This window comes from Pleurodeles waltl, chromosome 8, assembly GCF_031143425.1.
Source record: "Pleurodeles waltl isolate 20211129_DDA chromosome 8, aPleWal1.hap1.20221129, whole genome shotgun sequence".
Taxonomy (NCBI): domain Eukaryota; kingdom Metazoa; phylum Chordata; class Amphibia; order Caudata; family Salamandridae; genus Pleurodeles; species Pleurodeles waltl.
The window spans coordinates 791998779-792013476 of record NC_090447.1 but is presented as its reverse complement, the minus strand read 5'-3'; the positions used below and the strand labels follow the sequence as shown (position 1 = coordinate 792013476).

At 41.0% G+C, this 14698-nt stretch overlaps 1 protein-coding gene across 13 annotated transcripts in view; it reads left to right on the top strand.

Annotated features, from left to right (window-relative positions):
• The window catches only part of HTR1F (5-hydroxytryptamine receptor 1F), a 2610837-nt gene that overhangs the window by 1844385 nt on the left and 751754 nt on the right, over positions 1-14698 (top strand). The window lies entirely within an intron of this gene.

Below are 14698 nucleotides of genomic sequence, written 5' to 3'. Positions count from 1 at the left end.
ATGCAATTTGAGATCTTGTTATGCTGACTAAATGTATGCAATTAGTTCGTTACAGATTATCGTATTAGTGATTTGCATTGCTATTATCGAATGCCTTGTGATTCAAATGCTACATAGATTGCACCTGTTTCGCCGTTATGGACAGCTATTAATGTCAATATATGTTTATCATTTGGTGTTGAGACACATCTATATCGTGCTAGCTTTGTTAATATAGGGAAATAAAATTCACTAACTTTGAATAAACTGGTGTGGTTATTCCTGACTGAAAGGTCAGGGTTCGCCGAAATCTATTCTGGATTAATTGTCAAGTGTTATGTTGATCAAGGTATTGCTTATGTTCGTTATTAATTATTGATTTAAGGAAGTTGACCGATATAGAGTACAGAGAGTCCCACTTAGTCAAAAGATTCATCGGCCTAAAGAGCGTCCGAACACAGGTAAAATTATTAGTACGGACCGCTCTATCAGTACCAACTGCTCTTTTGATAGAGGCCATAGTTAGATGCTTCCTAAATTTGTGTTTGCTAAATTGTTTTGCATGAAGCCCAACTTGCTGACGCTAATTTGAGGTTAGTGAAGGTGTTCACAAATACCAGACGCAAATAGACAAATGACTGAGTTCTTGCTTTGTTGAATCTTACACTCTGAGGCTTTGCTAAGCAGTTCTTATTAATGATGTATTAATGCCAAATGAATATTTTCTATGCATTGATTAATTGTGTTCTAATTATAAATCTGAAGAGTTACTAATGAGATTGATTGCTAATGAGACTAAAGGAGATGACTATTAGATTGTGACCAACAGGGAAATAAATATCCTAACACTTAACTAGATTTGTGTGGTTATTCCTGACTGAAAGGTCATGGTGTATTCACTCTATTGATTCTTATTAAATGTTATTGATTAACTTGTTGATTAGTTACTGCAAATATTTATTGGGTTATTGGTATTGATTTTGTGATGCCAGAAAGATATCTGGTACTTAGAAGTCCGAACGTGGTTAAAAGGTTCATCGGCCTAGGCGTGTCTCCTTGTAAGTTTACTTATCAAGGTTCTGACACGCTATCGGGAGAAAACCATCTACTAATAATTGGCCTAACACAATGTAAATGCTTCCAGTAGATACAGAATATGTTTTGCGCAAAACACCATAAAATCCCTAAAAATGTTTCTGATCAACGGTTCATACTGGGTCTAATTAATATTAAATATAATGTTAGTGGGAACCAGTAAACTTGGAAATAAACAGAATAATTGTTCAGGAAAAAAAGTTCATATTGGCTATTAATAATATTAAATATAATCATATCATCAGACGATTAATGTCCGCATCAAAAAAGCTGCAGCATTTTTTTGTGATTTTTTATCAAATTGACTGCATTCTAAATCCAGCCCATGCAGGCTAGTAAGAGAAGTAAAATTAATATAATAGCAAGTTTATTTATCACTTAAATAATATTGCATGTATTGCATGGTGAGGTAGAGGCTGTTGTTCGTCCTTGGTGCATTGTAAAGACAATGGTTGAAGGCCACACTGCTCCTGGAATGCCCAGGTGAAATGTCATTTATATACAAAAGAAAAAGCGTCTTTGCGGACTAACTCCACATGCAGCAGCAGTGCTTTGACTTGTCTATTGGTCTTTGATTCGGTAAAGAATGTATTTTTAAATTGCTTTTTTAAGACACACATACGTAAACACACAAGGAAAATATTATTTTCACACCTCCGAGTGATAAAAGGAAAATAGGATTTAAAAGGATTATCTCATATAGGCGATCATCCTTTTATCACATAGATACCATTTATAAGATTGTAATCCTGCTTAGCGTTTCGCATGTAGGTATGATAGTCAAACGAAATCAGATATCTGAATGTGATACTCTGACAGGCAACGAAAATAACACAATTCCATTCACAGAAAGCGTTAGATAACTCAATTCCATTCACAGGAAGTAGTCTATAATTCAATTCCGTTAACCGAGAGTGTTTGTGACTGGCAGTCTTCCATTGTCGCAAAAAGGCAATTACTTCTTTAGACCTGGCTCTTCGCAGTATGTGCCAAGATAGTGAGTTTATAGATCAGAAGTATAAAAACAACAGAGGACTGGTATTCCTCATAATTTACATGCTCTTAAACAGTGCCTTCCCCTCTGGACCTCCATAGCTATTCTCCAGATAACAGGCTGTATAATGTAAACAGTGTTGTGTCGGCCATATTAGATTCAGTGAAATCAAACAAAAAGACGTGCGTTCCTTGATATTTGAGTTTGTCAAGGCCGAAAAGCTGACTGTTGTATTTTAAGTTATTATTTATATACAGTAGATACTCCTATCATAGTGCAATGATTATTATTTGGTAGCAGCTATTCACTCAGCCACCGGGCAAATAGTTTTTTTTTTTTCTGCTATCACGCAGCAGCTGGCTAAGTAGTGTAAATTATTTATTTTGGCCGGTGCCCTAGGAAATAGCAGAGAAACTTTACCTGGCCACTGTCTAGTTGCTGGCTGAATAGTAGAGATTCTGCACTGTTTGGTCGACGCAGTGCAAACAGCACGAAAACATAACTATTTACCTGGAGGCTGGCTGAGTAGTGAAGATTCTGCACTGATCAGCTGGCAGCCATTTAAATAACAGAGAAACTTAATTATTTACCCATCTGCTGGCTAAATAGTAGAGATTCTGCACTGTCTGGCCAGCGGCCATGCAAATAGCAGAAAAACTTCACTATTTACCTGGCTTCTGGCTAAACAGTAGGGATTCTGAACTATTTGACTGGAGGCTGTGCAAATAGCGGGAAAACTTTACTATTTAGCTGCCTACTAGTTAAACAGTAGAGATTCTGCACTGTGAAGCTGGCGATCATGCAAATAGCAAAAAAGCTTCCCTATTTATCTGGCCTCTAGTTAAATAGTAGAGATTCTGCACTGTCCGTCCAGCAGCTGTGCAAATATCAAGAAAACTTAAATATTTACCCAGCAGCTGACTGAATCACAGAGATTTTGCCCTGTTCAGCTGGCAGTCATGCAAATAGCAGAAAACCTTCACTGTTTTCCAGAGGCTGACAATATCCTAACCCACAGGATCCCCTTTCCTTTTGCAAGTTAGTCACCACCCTAACTAAAAGGTCCTCAGCTCATCAGTGGTTTACAACAGCAATTGCAGTCACAAACTATCAATAAATTCCTTTCCAAATTTGTTCCCCTCCTATTTGCAATTCAGAAACAATCTCAAAAGTCAGTTCACTAGTATAAAGACATTTTCTACTTATTCAAAGAGTTTTGTACATAGTGATAAGTATTTTTGTGGCCATAAACCTTGTGGTTTTACAACATGTGGCCCTCAGTGCTAAAACTGGCTTAGAAGCAGGTACTAACTTAAAGTTCTAAATATCCGAAATATCTGAAGGTTTCTAATTTATTTTGACAAACATGACACAGAATGTTACTTCTTTATAACATGGACCAAGACATAGCCACTTAGAAAGCCCTTTATGGAGCTGTCTCGTGATATATAAATGCTCCTATTCCTTTACATTTACTGCCAGATGTGACCAATGATAAAAATGATTAGGACCTTTGCAAGACTAGCTAAAGCGGTTTACTCTTCTAAAGCAATATACTCACTCTTACTCACAAAGCCATAGGAATGTACAAAGGTCAGCTATAGGATTGCCTAAGGCTCCATGTTATGAGAACACCAATATTTCTGCAGCAAATCAGAGCATTCTGAAATTATCAAATCTGGTTCAATTCAAGTAAACAAATCAGACTAAAATTCCTGAATACTCTTACTAGTAAAAGTAGAAACAAGAAATGGAAAATTTGTATCACAGTAACATAGAGCCATCTAATATTTAGGGTGACTTGATCAAAATAGAAACAATTGCAGAGGGTTCCTTATGAAGTGACCAACATAGTATAATTAAGAGTTATCGTTCCCATCTCATGACAGATAAGAAAAACTATGGGACTGATTTAGCGTTATGAGGGCAGCGTTAACTCCACTGGAATGGCAAAGGACAATGCCTCCAACATCCTGAGAGACCGCTGCCAGCCAAATTTAAATTTGTCCTCTGGACCATGGACAACTCTCTACATTGGCAGGGTCTGATGTAATGGCAGTTGGGCAAAACATTTGAAGGACAGTACAGTGAGACATGATCGCTGGTTAGCAAACGTTAAAAAAAATAATTGTTTTTCAAAAACAAACTCCTGATGCAGAAGTTTTTTTTGAAAACCAAAACACTAATGGTCCCACATAATGGGAGTTTTCGCCTAGGGTAAAGGTGTCATAATGTTTTTTTGCTGTCCCTTACAGTCAGGTTTACTCTAAATTGTGTAGAATGCATAGTGTCCTACTTTTGATGTCCTGCACTTCGTCTGGCCATCAGTGGAAATATTCTGTCAAGAAGCAACATGCAAAGGAATGGGACTATAACTAATTGAACTGAACGTCGTTGAACTATGAATTCATGTTCCCATTAAATCAGAGAAAGACACATGGGCATCAAATACACAGAAGAAATAAAAGTTACATAGATTTTTATTCTTTCACATTACTACAAATATTGTAAGGAATAAGGCACTGAATAAATAAAGACATTCTTGTGACCTACTGATTTATCATTTCACAGTTCCATTTTAATACTCATTCTCCAGACCAGGATGTGGATTAACTGTTGAGGTTTCAGAACTGATTTGGGGTGCTTATCTTTTGAATATAAGTTTCCGGCTGTTGTTCAGACACAGCCTTTGTGCTAGGTGATGGCTCTCACAGCAGTAGCAGTAGTGCAAGCTCCAAGCAAAAGTACCCAAAACAGGGACACAATGAAGCATGAGATCTCAGCACCTGACTGTCATCATCCTTTTTGCGTAGTCATCAGGCACAGACAACTGGGCAGCCCTGCTTAGAAACTCTCACACCTTTAACAAGAGAAACCTATCATCTACCCCTTACTCCTACCATCTACTCTATATTGTCACTCAGGAAGAACTAAACAGCAGCCCTTTGCTAAAAAAAGGACCGCACACCATTTCTATGAGTAGTATTTTATCCATTCTCCCTCGCATCAGTTCTGGGTCTCCATCCACCATCCACAAGGATGCAGTCAATTCACACCCACTAAGTAGAGAAACTATATCTATTCTCCATCATGCCATACAGGCAGCACAGGCCCTTAAATGGAAGATACTACGTCATGCAAAGCCACAGAACAAATTGCTATCTTGCTGCCTTGCATTGCTAACTTCTTTGTAAATCTGCCCCCTGCCACATACCCACTTCACATCTACACATTTAGAATGTCAGCACAAAGATCTGATGGTCACACGGAATCTCTTTTGGGCCATCTGTGATGATCTATCTGGAGCCTCTACCACCCCTCTTCTGCTCAACAGAGCCTTCTTGTGATCTTGAGCTTCCATTTGCTGATTGCCATAATCCTTCTGACCCTTTTGTTAGCCACTCACCATTTTTCCTGACTTTAGCCATCTGAGTTTCTTAAATCCTTTCTGTCATCCTTCACAGATCACACTCACTTTCACCAATCCACTTTTAAACTCCTCCGCCAAGTTTCAGTCCTTATGCCCTTAGATCCACCTGCATACTATTATGCCAACAGTACAAAAGGGATATTATAATACATGTGACCTATACCAGCATAGATGTCTTTCTGCTCCTGGTCTTCTTCCTTCCCTTATAGGTTTTTCTGTGCTTTTAGGCATTGGTCCTCCTCCTAGTCCTGTTCCAAGTCCTCCTTTTCTATGTTGTTTTAAATCTTTTGATCCTGACCCTGGTCTAACTAGTTATAGCCACCCTGGTACTGGTTTCCTGAATCCAAGGAACCTGGATGTAGTCATTCCTAACCATGGTCTTCCTTGTCCTGCTCCTGGCACATCCTTGTATTAGCACTTCCTGGGCCTCTCAATCCTGTTCTACTGATGCTCACCCTGATCATGCTGGTCTGCTGGGTCCTTATTCACCTAGCCCTGGTGTCCTGGTTCTCCTAGAGCTGGTGCTCCTAGCCTTTCTGGTTTGGGTCATGTTGTGAGGTAGCAGATGTTGTTTATACTTAAGATTGTCCTGAGTAAAATACCTTAGTGGTGTATGTTAGAATGGTATGAGGTAGATGGAATTGAGAATGTTGGGGCACAGGAACATTTTTCAGAGAATGATGGTTGTTGCTCCTTGCTGTGTCTGCATTTACTTATATAAGAATAAAGATCTCATATGCACTTCTGGATTAGAGTCTTTACTACAGTTGTGTCGACAAGCGACCCCTGCACATGGATCTACGAGTCAGAAATTGTCAGTCAGCATTTAAGAATAATGTAGTACAGCTCCAGATTTATTTCATACTACTGGTGAGAGTGAAAAAAATATCGAAACGTTACCACAATGTTCAGTGCATCATATGCCGTAGAATTACAAATGATACATGCATGTTTGTAAACTGTGGTTTGCTGCCATGTGCATCCTTCGAAACGCTGCTCAGAGCTGCTTTTTCATTACTGTGAGCACAACACTTACTGCTTCGACTGTAGAACACTAGCGTCTCAATTTTCACACTCACAATCATGTGGCAGGACAACACATATGCACTGCGTAAATGCCACCATCATGAGGAAGATTACAGAATTGTAGGAGGATTACTAGAACAGGCATAGACGCTGCTTACGTTCAACAAACCAGAAAAAAATTAAGACATTCTTGGATTTAGGGCTATTTCTGCTACTGTTCCTGGCTGCACCAAGTCTATAACCACAGTGACTTATATGCAAATGGTTGGGGTATGTTTTTTTAACGTCATGCTTCAGTTAAAGATTACTAGTGTCTAAACATTAATTTACACTATGGCTTCAGGCAATGCTTTAAATCTGTCCCCTCCACATATTTTCATACCGTCATCTGGAGATACAGCATTAAAGTGGCAACAGTGATATGAGTATTTTGTGAATTATATCTCCACTTGTGATGATGATGATTTTACACTGGATAAAAAGAAACAAATATTATTACATTGCTTTGGTGTTCAGGGTTGGAAGACGTATAATCACATGGAAAAAAACAAGACAACAGGTCAAGATAATGTTTTTAGCAATGCCCTTGAAGATTTGGGCATGAATTACGCACACACTGTATGTGTAGGCATTGATAGGTACAAATTCTATCATACAGAAAAATCTAAGGAAGAGTCAGTTGAAAACTATGTGTCAGTTTTAAAGACATTGATGTTGACACGTTGCTCTGGGGTACTACATGATGAATTAATAAGGGACCACATAGTTAGGCATGCAGCACATTCATCCATACAAGACTCTTTGGCCAAGGAAGAAGCTTCACTGCAGGAAGTAATGGATATTTTTAATAAAACAGAACTCGCTGGCTGTACTGTCAGAGAACAAGAAGGAACTATAAGAGGCAGTGAACAGGAATCTAACGATGTGGTCTATAAAGTTAGAACTGGAAGGAAACTAGTTGTAAACACTCTGTAAATATCAAAAAAATATAATAGCTTTCAGAAACACAAACAAAAGAAATAATGGAATGACAATAACACTGACATGAAGTGTTAGAGTTGTGGTTTTGCATGACATTATACTAATGATAGGGAATGTTCGGACTGCAATCAAAGATGTTCTGCTTGTGGAATCATGGGAAATTTTTTGAAATAGTGCAGGAAAAAGAAGGATGGTGCAATACAAGTGTTGGAGGGTAACTCTAACTCGGTGTCACATGATTCTGAAGATGGCAATACAAAACTGTGTATTCTGAGTGTAGAAAACCCTTCAAAATGCAAAACACATGTAACCAAAAGAAAAAAACTAAATTTGAGCTATATTTTGGTGCGGTAACCTTGATTATTATCATAGATCCAGGCTCTCTCTACACAATAATAAGTGAGGTGGCACCTAAGTTAGGGGAAAATCTGGAGCCCCCAGATAGTTCTCCTGAGAGCTTCACAGGTGAACCAATCAATTTATTGGAGACATTTCTGATTTGTGTTTAAGAGTAGAGAAGCTGATTGTAAATTATACATTTCAAACTCAGGTCCTTCTGTACTTGGGTGGTGGGATCAAGGTGAGTTATGTATAATTCTCAATTCCAACAGCCTGGAATCAGTCTCAATAATCTAGGAAGATTCATTAGGGGAAACAAACATTGGAAAAAGCATATCTAGAAATATTTTCCGGTACTATAGGCGAGCGTAATGGGTTCCAACATAAAACCATTTAAAAAGATAATGTTGTAACCTGCAACTATAAAGCCAGAAGTATTCCTCTGTGTATCAGAGAAGAAGTGTCAGGGAATTAGAAAAGGTACAAGTGGCAGGTATTATAGATTCAATTGAGTCATCAGACTGGGTTGCACCATTACTGGTGGTGTGACATGCCAACTGTAAGTTGCGACTGTGCTTTGATTCAAGAGATCTCAATAAAAACATCATGGTAGATCAGTTTCCCCTTCCTAAAATCAATGAGATGACATAATTAACTAAAGAGATTGAATGGTTTACCCCCATTGATATACCCTCAGCTTACCATCAGGTATCTCTGTGTATGGATAGCTGCAGACTTATTGCTTTCATTACCCCGTTTGAGTGCTACCAGTTTGTGAGGGTCAATTTTAGCCTAGAGTCACCAGCAGCCATCTTTGAAAGGCTCACATTTAAACTATTCAAGAGGATCCATGATGTAACTTGTTTCTGGGATGATATCTTGACTATAGAGAGATCTAAAATAGAACATGATTTTAAGCTGAAGAAGGTTCTGCAGATTTTGAGTACTAATGGTCTCACTGTATAGCAAGTGTAACATTTCAAAAAGGAAAGTTACATATCTTGGGCATGAGATCAGTGGAAAGGGAATAGAATCTGGGGCAAGTTGGTAGAAGTAATAAAATGCACATCAGAGCCGACCAACAAGGATGAAGTCAGGGCATTTTTGGGACTGGAAAAATTGAATTCCAAGTTTGAAAATATTTTTTCTAGTAAGGCATATCACATTATACAATTACTAAAATCTAAGAGTGTGTTTGAATGGTCCAAAGAATGTCAAGAAGCACTTCAATTGATTAAGAACATTTCCTAGGCACCTGCACTACGGGATGTGAATCAAATTTGAAGAGTATTGCCACTACTGATGCCAGTAATTGAACAAGAAGCTTTAGTATGTGGGGGTTGGAGCATTATAGGCCATTCATATGGGACATACAGGTAACTCTGAGCAGTAATCATAAACTGATAAGCAAAGTCCTTACCAGCTTAATTTGTCTCAAAGACTTGCCCAAAACTATTTTAAGTTGTTAGATTACAAGTATGAAGTGCAATATGTGCCTGGCATTAAGAATACCATTGTAGATTTTTTATGTACATTGACACTTTCTACACAACTTCCAAAAGATAAAGAGTTTGAAAGGCAGGGTGTTCAGGAGGAGGAATCGTGAGAAGCATCAAAGAAAGATATGAGATTAACATAGGTACAGACTTGGATACATGAGGGTTGGCCAGCTAAAAATTAACTACGAGGTAATCTGTGCATCTATTGGGAACTGAAGCATGAACTGTCGATGAAAAATGTTATGGTGTTACGCATTGGCAGGGTCATTCTCCAAGAGGTACTTAGAAACAAATTACTTGATATTTATGATGAAGGATATCTAGGAATTTTCAAGACTAAGATCAGAGTAAAAAGCTGTACTGGTAGCCAGGAGTTGATTTGGCAAAAGAATAGAAGGTAAGGGAGTTCATGCTGTGTAATGAATCAAAACAAACCTTAGTAAGTTATAAGTCCCATTTATGTCTTATTGTGAGTCCTGATATGCCAAGGGCGAGATTTGGTCTAACATTACTAGACCCATATATGAGGAGGGTGTACCCTGGTATATTGGGGTGATAATGGACCATTTCACCAAATGGCGAAAAGTCAGTATAATTTCTAGAGTTGACTCCCTTGCTATAGGTAATTGTCTATACAACATGTATGAAGGGAGGGTCTACTAAAAATAATCGACCTCAATGTACCTCAGAAAAAATGTTAAGGCATACTTAAAAAGGAATGGAATAAGGCACAACACTTCATCAGGGTATCACTTTGCTGGCAACAGCGTTTCAACAGGATATTGAAGAACGCTATACATTTAGTGAGTGATGCAAAATTGTCCTAGAGGAGAAAAGTATGGAGAACTGTACGGGCCTACAAAGCCACACACATGTATCTACATGTTACAATCCATTTGAACTTATGACAGGTAGAATTCTGTTTAGGAAGAATAACGTAGGATGCATGATTAAGGCCAGGAAAAGTGAGTGGACACCAGAACTAGTTAAAGGGAATCTAACTAAAACACAGAAACATTCCAATACGTTTTATGATTATAAACACAAGATGTTGTTTATACTTAAGATTCTGTTTGTGGGTAAAATACTGAAGTGTGATAGCTTAGAATGGTATGAGATAGACAGAATTGAGGAATTGAGAATGTTGGGGAGAATGAACAGGAGCAGGTGGTGGAGGATGATAGCTGTTGCTCCTTGTCATATCTGAGTTTTACTTACGTAAGAATAAACCTCTCAAAAGCACTCATGGATTACCGCCTTTGCTACTCGTCAACCTGATTCTTAATGCCCTGGTCCTGGTTTTTGTGGTCCACATGGTACTGTCTTAACTGGTCCCGGTCTTCCTTATTGGGTCTTTTAGGGCTGGCCTGTTCGTTTTGGTCCTGGTCTGGTCACATTAGTCTTCATGGTCTTGGTACTCAAGGTCCTGATCTCTTTATTGTGAAATTCCTAGTCCTCTTGGTTCTTTGTTTCCTGGCCCTTCTAAAACATTTGCTTCTGACTCTGGCTGCATGTGTCCCTGATCTCGGCTACAAGGCTCTCCTGGCTAAGATCATTCTATTCTTCTTTTTTATAGTTTGTGTCCTTCTCAAAATTCCATGCCCATTGTCCCCAGACCTTCATCATTCTGTTCCTTATAGTTTGGGTTCTCCTGGACCCAACCCACTTGCTATCTTAGGCTTGGTCTCCTTGGTCCTGGTCGTTTAGTTCCTTGTTGTCCTATTGAGCTTGCTATCAAAAACGTTTTCCTTTTGGCCATTATGGCAATTCCTGTTTCCTCCAGTCTTGGCACATTTGGCCCTGTTCCTTTGGAGTCCTCTTGGTCTTAGCGATTTTGTGCTGGTTCTCCACACCGCCAACCTCCTAGCCCTGGAACTGTAGGTCACAGTCCATATTGCTTCTCGAGTCCTGGCACTCTTAAACTTTGTCCTCCTGTTTTGGGAGGTACTTGTTTTCCTGAATCAGTTCCTGGTCCATTTAGCCCTAATGGCATTGCAGACATTGATACAGGTCCTCTAGATCCAGGCTCTCTTTGCTTGGGTCCTCTTGAGACTGGTCATTTTAGTCCTGGCCCTATTGCTCACCACTGTTCATTCCACTGGGTCTTCCAGTTGCCTGTTGGCTTTCTTACCTCAGATCCTTCTCACCCATCTCCTGCTACTTGTAATGATTTCTCTGTCTTGCTTGGTAATTTGAAATTGGTCTCTTAGGACCTGATCTTCATGACCCTCTTAGCCCTGTTTCCAGTCTGTTAGTAAATGCGGGGCTTATTTACAAGTGGGTTGTGCCAGCAGTCTGTCACTTTTTGTGACATACCTGCAGTGGAGGCTGCCATCCCATTTATAAAAGTGGCTTTTCATGGCCTTGTAAATATGAGTAAAGCAACACAGTTGCTGTGTTGCCTTACTTTGTGTCAAGGAGGCGTTCCATGGGTGGTGCGGTCAGTGTTTCCATGCAACACCCATGGATTTTGACTCATTCCATGATTTATAAGGTTTTGTAAACGTGCAAATGTGTCATAAGCTTACATCACCCCAGGGATGGCATAAGGATGGTGTAATGGGGAGAAATATTTTTATTTCCCCTTTTTTCCCCCGTTTCTATGTGAGTTGCATTGTGCAGCACACTTAGAAAGAGGAAAACACCTCTTATGATTGTTTTGTGCAGGAAGGTGTCCCTTCCTGCCCCAAAACAATCATCCCCGAAATGCAGGCACCTTTGCACTATGGTGCAAGGGTGCCTGCGTTGTGGCATGGCAGCTATTTGTGCACCAGCGCAGGGGAAAAGGACAGGAATGTTCTGTATCTTGTAGATACAGCACATTCCTGCACTTTTGTTTTGACGCAGGGCAGCCGGAAGGCTTGTGGTGCTGCCCGCACCAAAACATTGTATGCAAGGCCCTGGGTCTCTAGTTGGCAGAGGTATACACCCTGTCCAACTAGGAACCACAATCCTAGTCAGGGTTCGTGAGATACACACCCTAAAGTAACCTGTGCCCTTCCTCTGGTAGCTTGGCACAGAGCAGGCTGGCTTAACTTAAGAAGCAATGTATAAAATATTTCTGCAATACTTAAATTACATTAACACAGTGAAAACACCACAAAAGGGCTCCATGCCAGTTCAAACACATAGAGAATATTTATCCGAGAAAATCAGATCAAAATGACAAAAAAAACAATGAGTAGGAGCAAGGTTGAATTTTTAAAGAGTAAATGTGAAAACAGTGCATAGAGATCTCTAGAGCTCAAAAGGTTACTTGAGGTCATGAGGGACCAATACAAATCCAAAATACAAGCTGGCCGCAATGGAGGGTAGGCTGGTTAAAGGACCCACACAAAGGCTGCTAAAAACAGTACCAATGAAGGATGAAAGAATCAACGGTGAGGGTACAATGAGTTGGTTTTTGCAGAAATCAGATATAGAACCCAGTACTCGAGGGGGCACCTCATACAAGGGTAGGACTCACAGATGGCAGAGTTAGCAGCACCAGGAGAGTTGCAGGCAGTCCTTGATGTCTCTGAGACTGCAGGGGAACAGGGGGCCAGTCAACAAGTCCTTGGAGAATCTTGGGTTCAAGGATGTAGAGAACAAGTCCAGTCCTTCTCACTGCAGGTAAGAAGCAGTGGTCAGTAGACCAACACTGCAAAGCAAGGAGCAAAGTGGAAGTCTCTCCTACAGTACAGCACACAGGACGCAGTAGGTCAACACAGCAATGCAGTGCAGAGTGGCAGTCCCTCCTGGCAGCAAAGCAGCCCTTCTTAGGGGCAGAATGTTCTTGGTTCCAGTAGAATTCTGATCTGGGGAGGTTTGGGGTCCACTACTAATACCCAAATGTGTCTTAAAAGGGAGGGGGGCAGGGGGTGTGGCCAAGCAAGTCATCATGGCTGCCACATTCTGAAGGAGATCGCTCTCCTCCAATCTGCTAACCGATCCTGCTTGACATCAGACTGGACCCACCAGCTAACACGGGTGGGGGAGATACCCAGTGAAGTGGGGAGTCTGCTTCGGCCCTCCAAGGCCTACAATCGATGGACCAGAGCAGCAGGAGCCTGGACGAGGGCTCCAGCTCAACGCATGCTGGGTGCCTTGCCAGCGTACTGAGTGAAAGTGCAGCTGGAGCGAAGGAGGAGTCAGTGTCTCCAGTGGTGCTGTGTGCAAAGGGCTGGTGGTGCCTGGCAGGGTGGACCGCGGAGGGCTGAGGCCCTGAGGTGGGCCCACAGCAGTGCCGGCCCCATCACTTGGCATACGACGCAGGAGGTGGCAGCACGGCCCCGGCGATGACCGCGGGGAACCCCGACCAAGGTGGCCAGCTTGGGCCTGAGGTGAGAGTGTGCTGAGTGGCCGCCCTGAAGATCTCCAGGGCAGCCTAGGCCAGACACCATGACGAGGCCAGAACCGTGAGGCCTTCTACGGTCTGTGATTTGGCAGTGCCCAAAGGGGGGAAAGATGGAGTGAGCTCAGGAGTCACTGTGAGTGGGGCTGGACTCAGCATTGCACTTGAGGCCCGGGGGCCCTACGATGCAGTCTCTTGGGCTTTCTGATCCCCCCTTATTCCCCAACTATAGACTGCTATTGGAGTCGGGCTGCTGATTCAGCGTGCTCGGGCTGCCAGATTAATTATAGATGCATTGCTGGCTCTTGGCCGAAGTGGAGGAAACACTCTTGGGCCGGGGACTGACTGACCCTGTTCAGGCCTGTCGCAAGCCCTCTGGGGGCTGGTTATGATGCCTTGCTTACCCGCTCTTGAGAACTGATGCCCCTGATAGAGCGTTCCGACCTAATAAATTACCTGTATTTGGACGCTCTTAGGTCGATGAATCTTTTGACCAAGTGGGGCTCTCTTCACCCGAGAGTAATCAATTTAATCAAATCAATAATCAATAACGAACATAAGCAATGCCCTGATCAACATAACACTTCACAATTAATCCAGAAAACATTTCGGCGAACCATGACCTCTCGGCCATGAATAACCACACCAGTTTATTCAAGGTTAATGAATTTATTTCCCTATATTAACAAAGCTAGCACGATATAAATGTGTCTCAACACCAAATGATATATGTAAATGAACATTAATAGCTGTCCATAACGGCGAAAAAGATGCAATCTATGCAGCATTTGAATAACAATGCATTCGATGATAGCAACGCAAACCACTAAAACTATAATCTGTAATGGGCTAATTGCATACATTAGTCAGCATAACAAGGTCTCAAATTGCATCGTGCGACAAATGAATCCTCATCTAACCTCAAATTAGCATCTGCATGTGGGACTTCATGCAAAAACAATTTAGCAACATTAATTTGGAAAACTCCTAACTAGGGCTCTTACCAAAAATCAGCAGTTGGT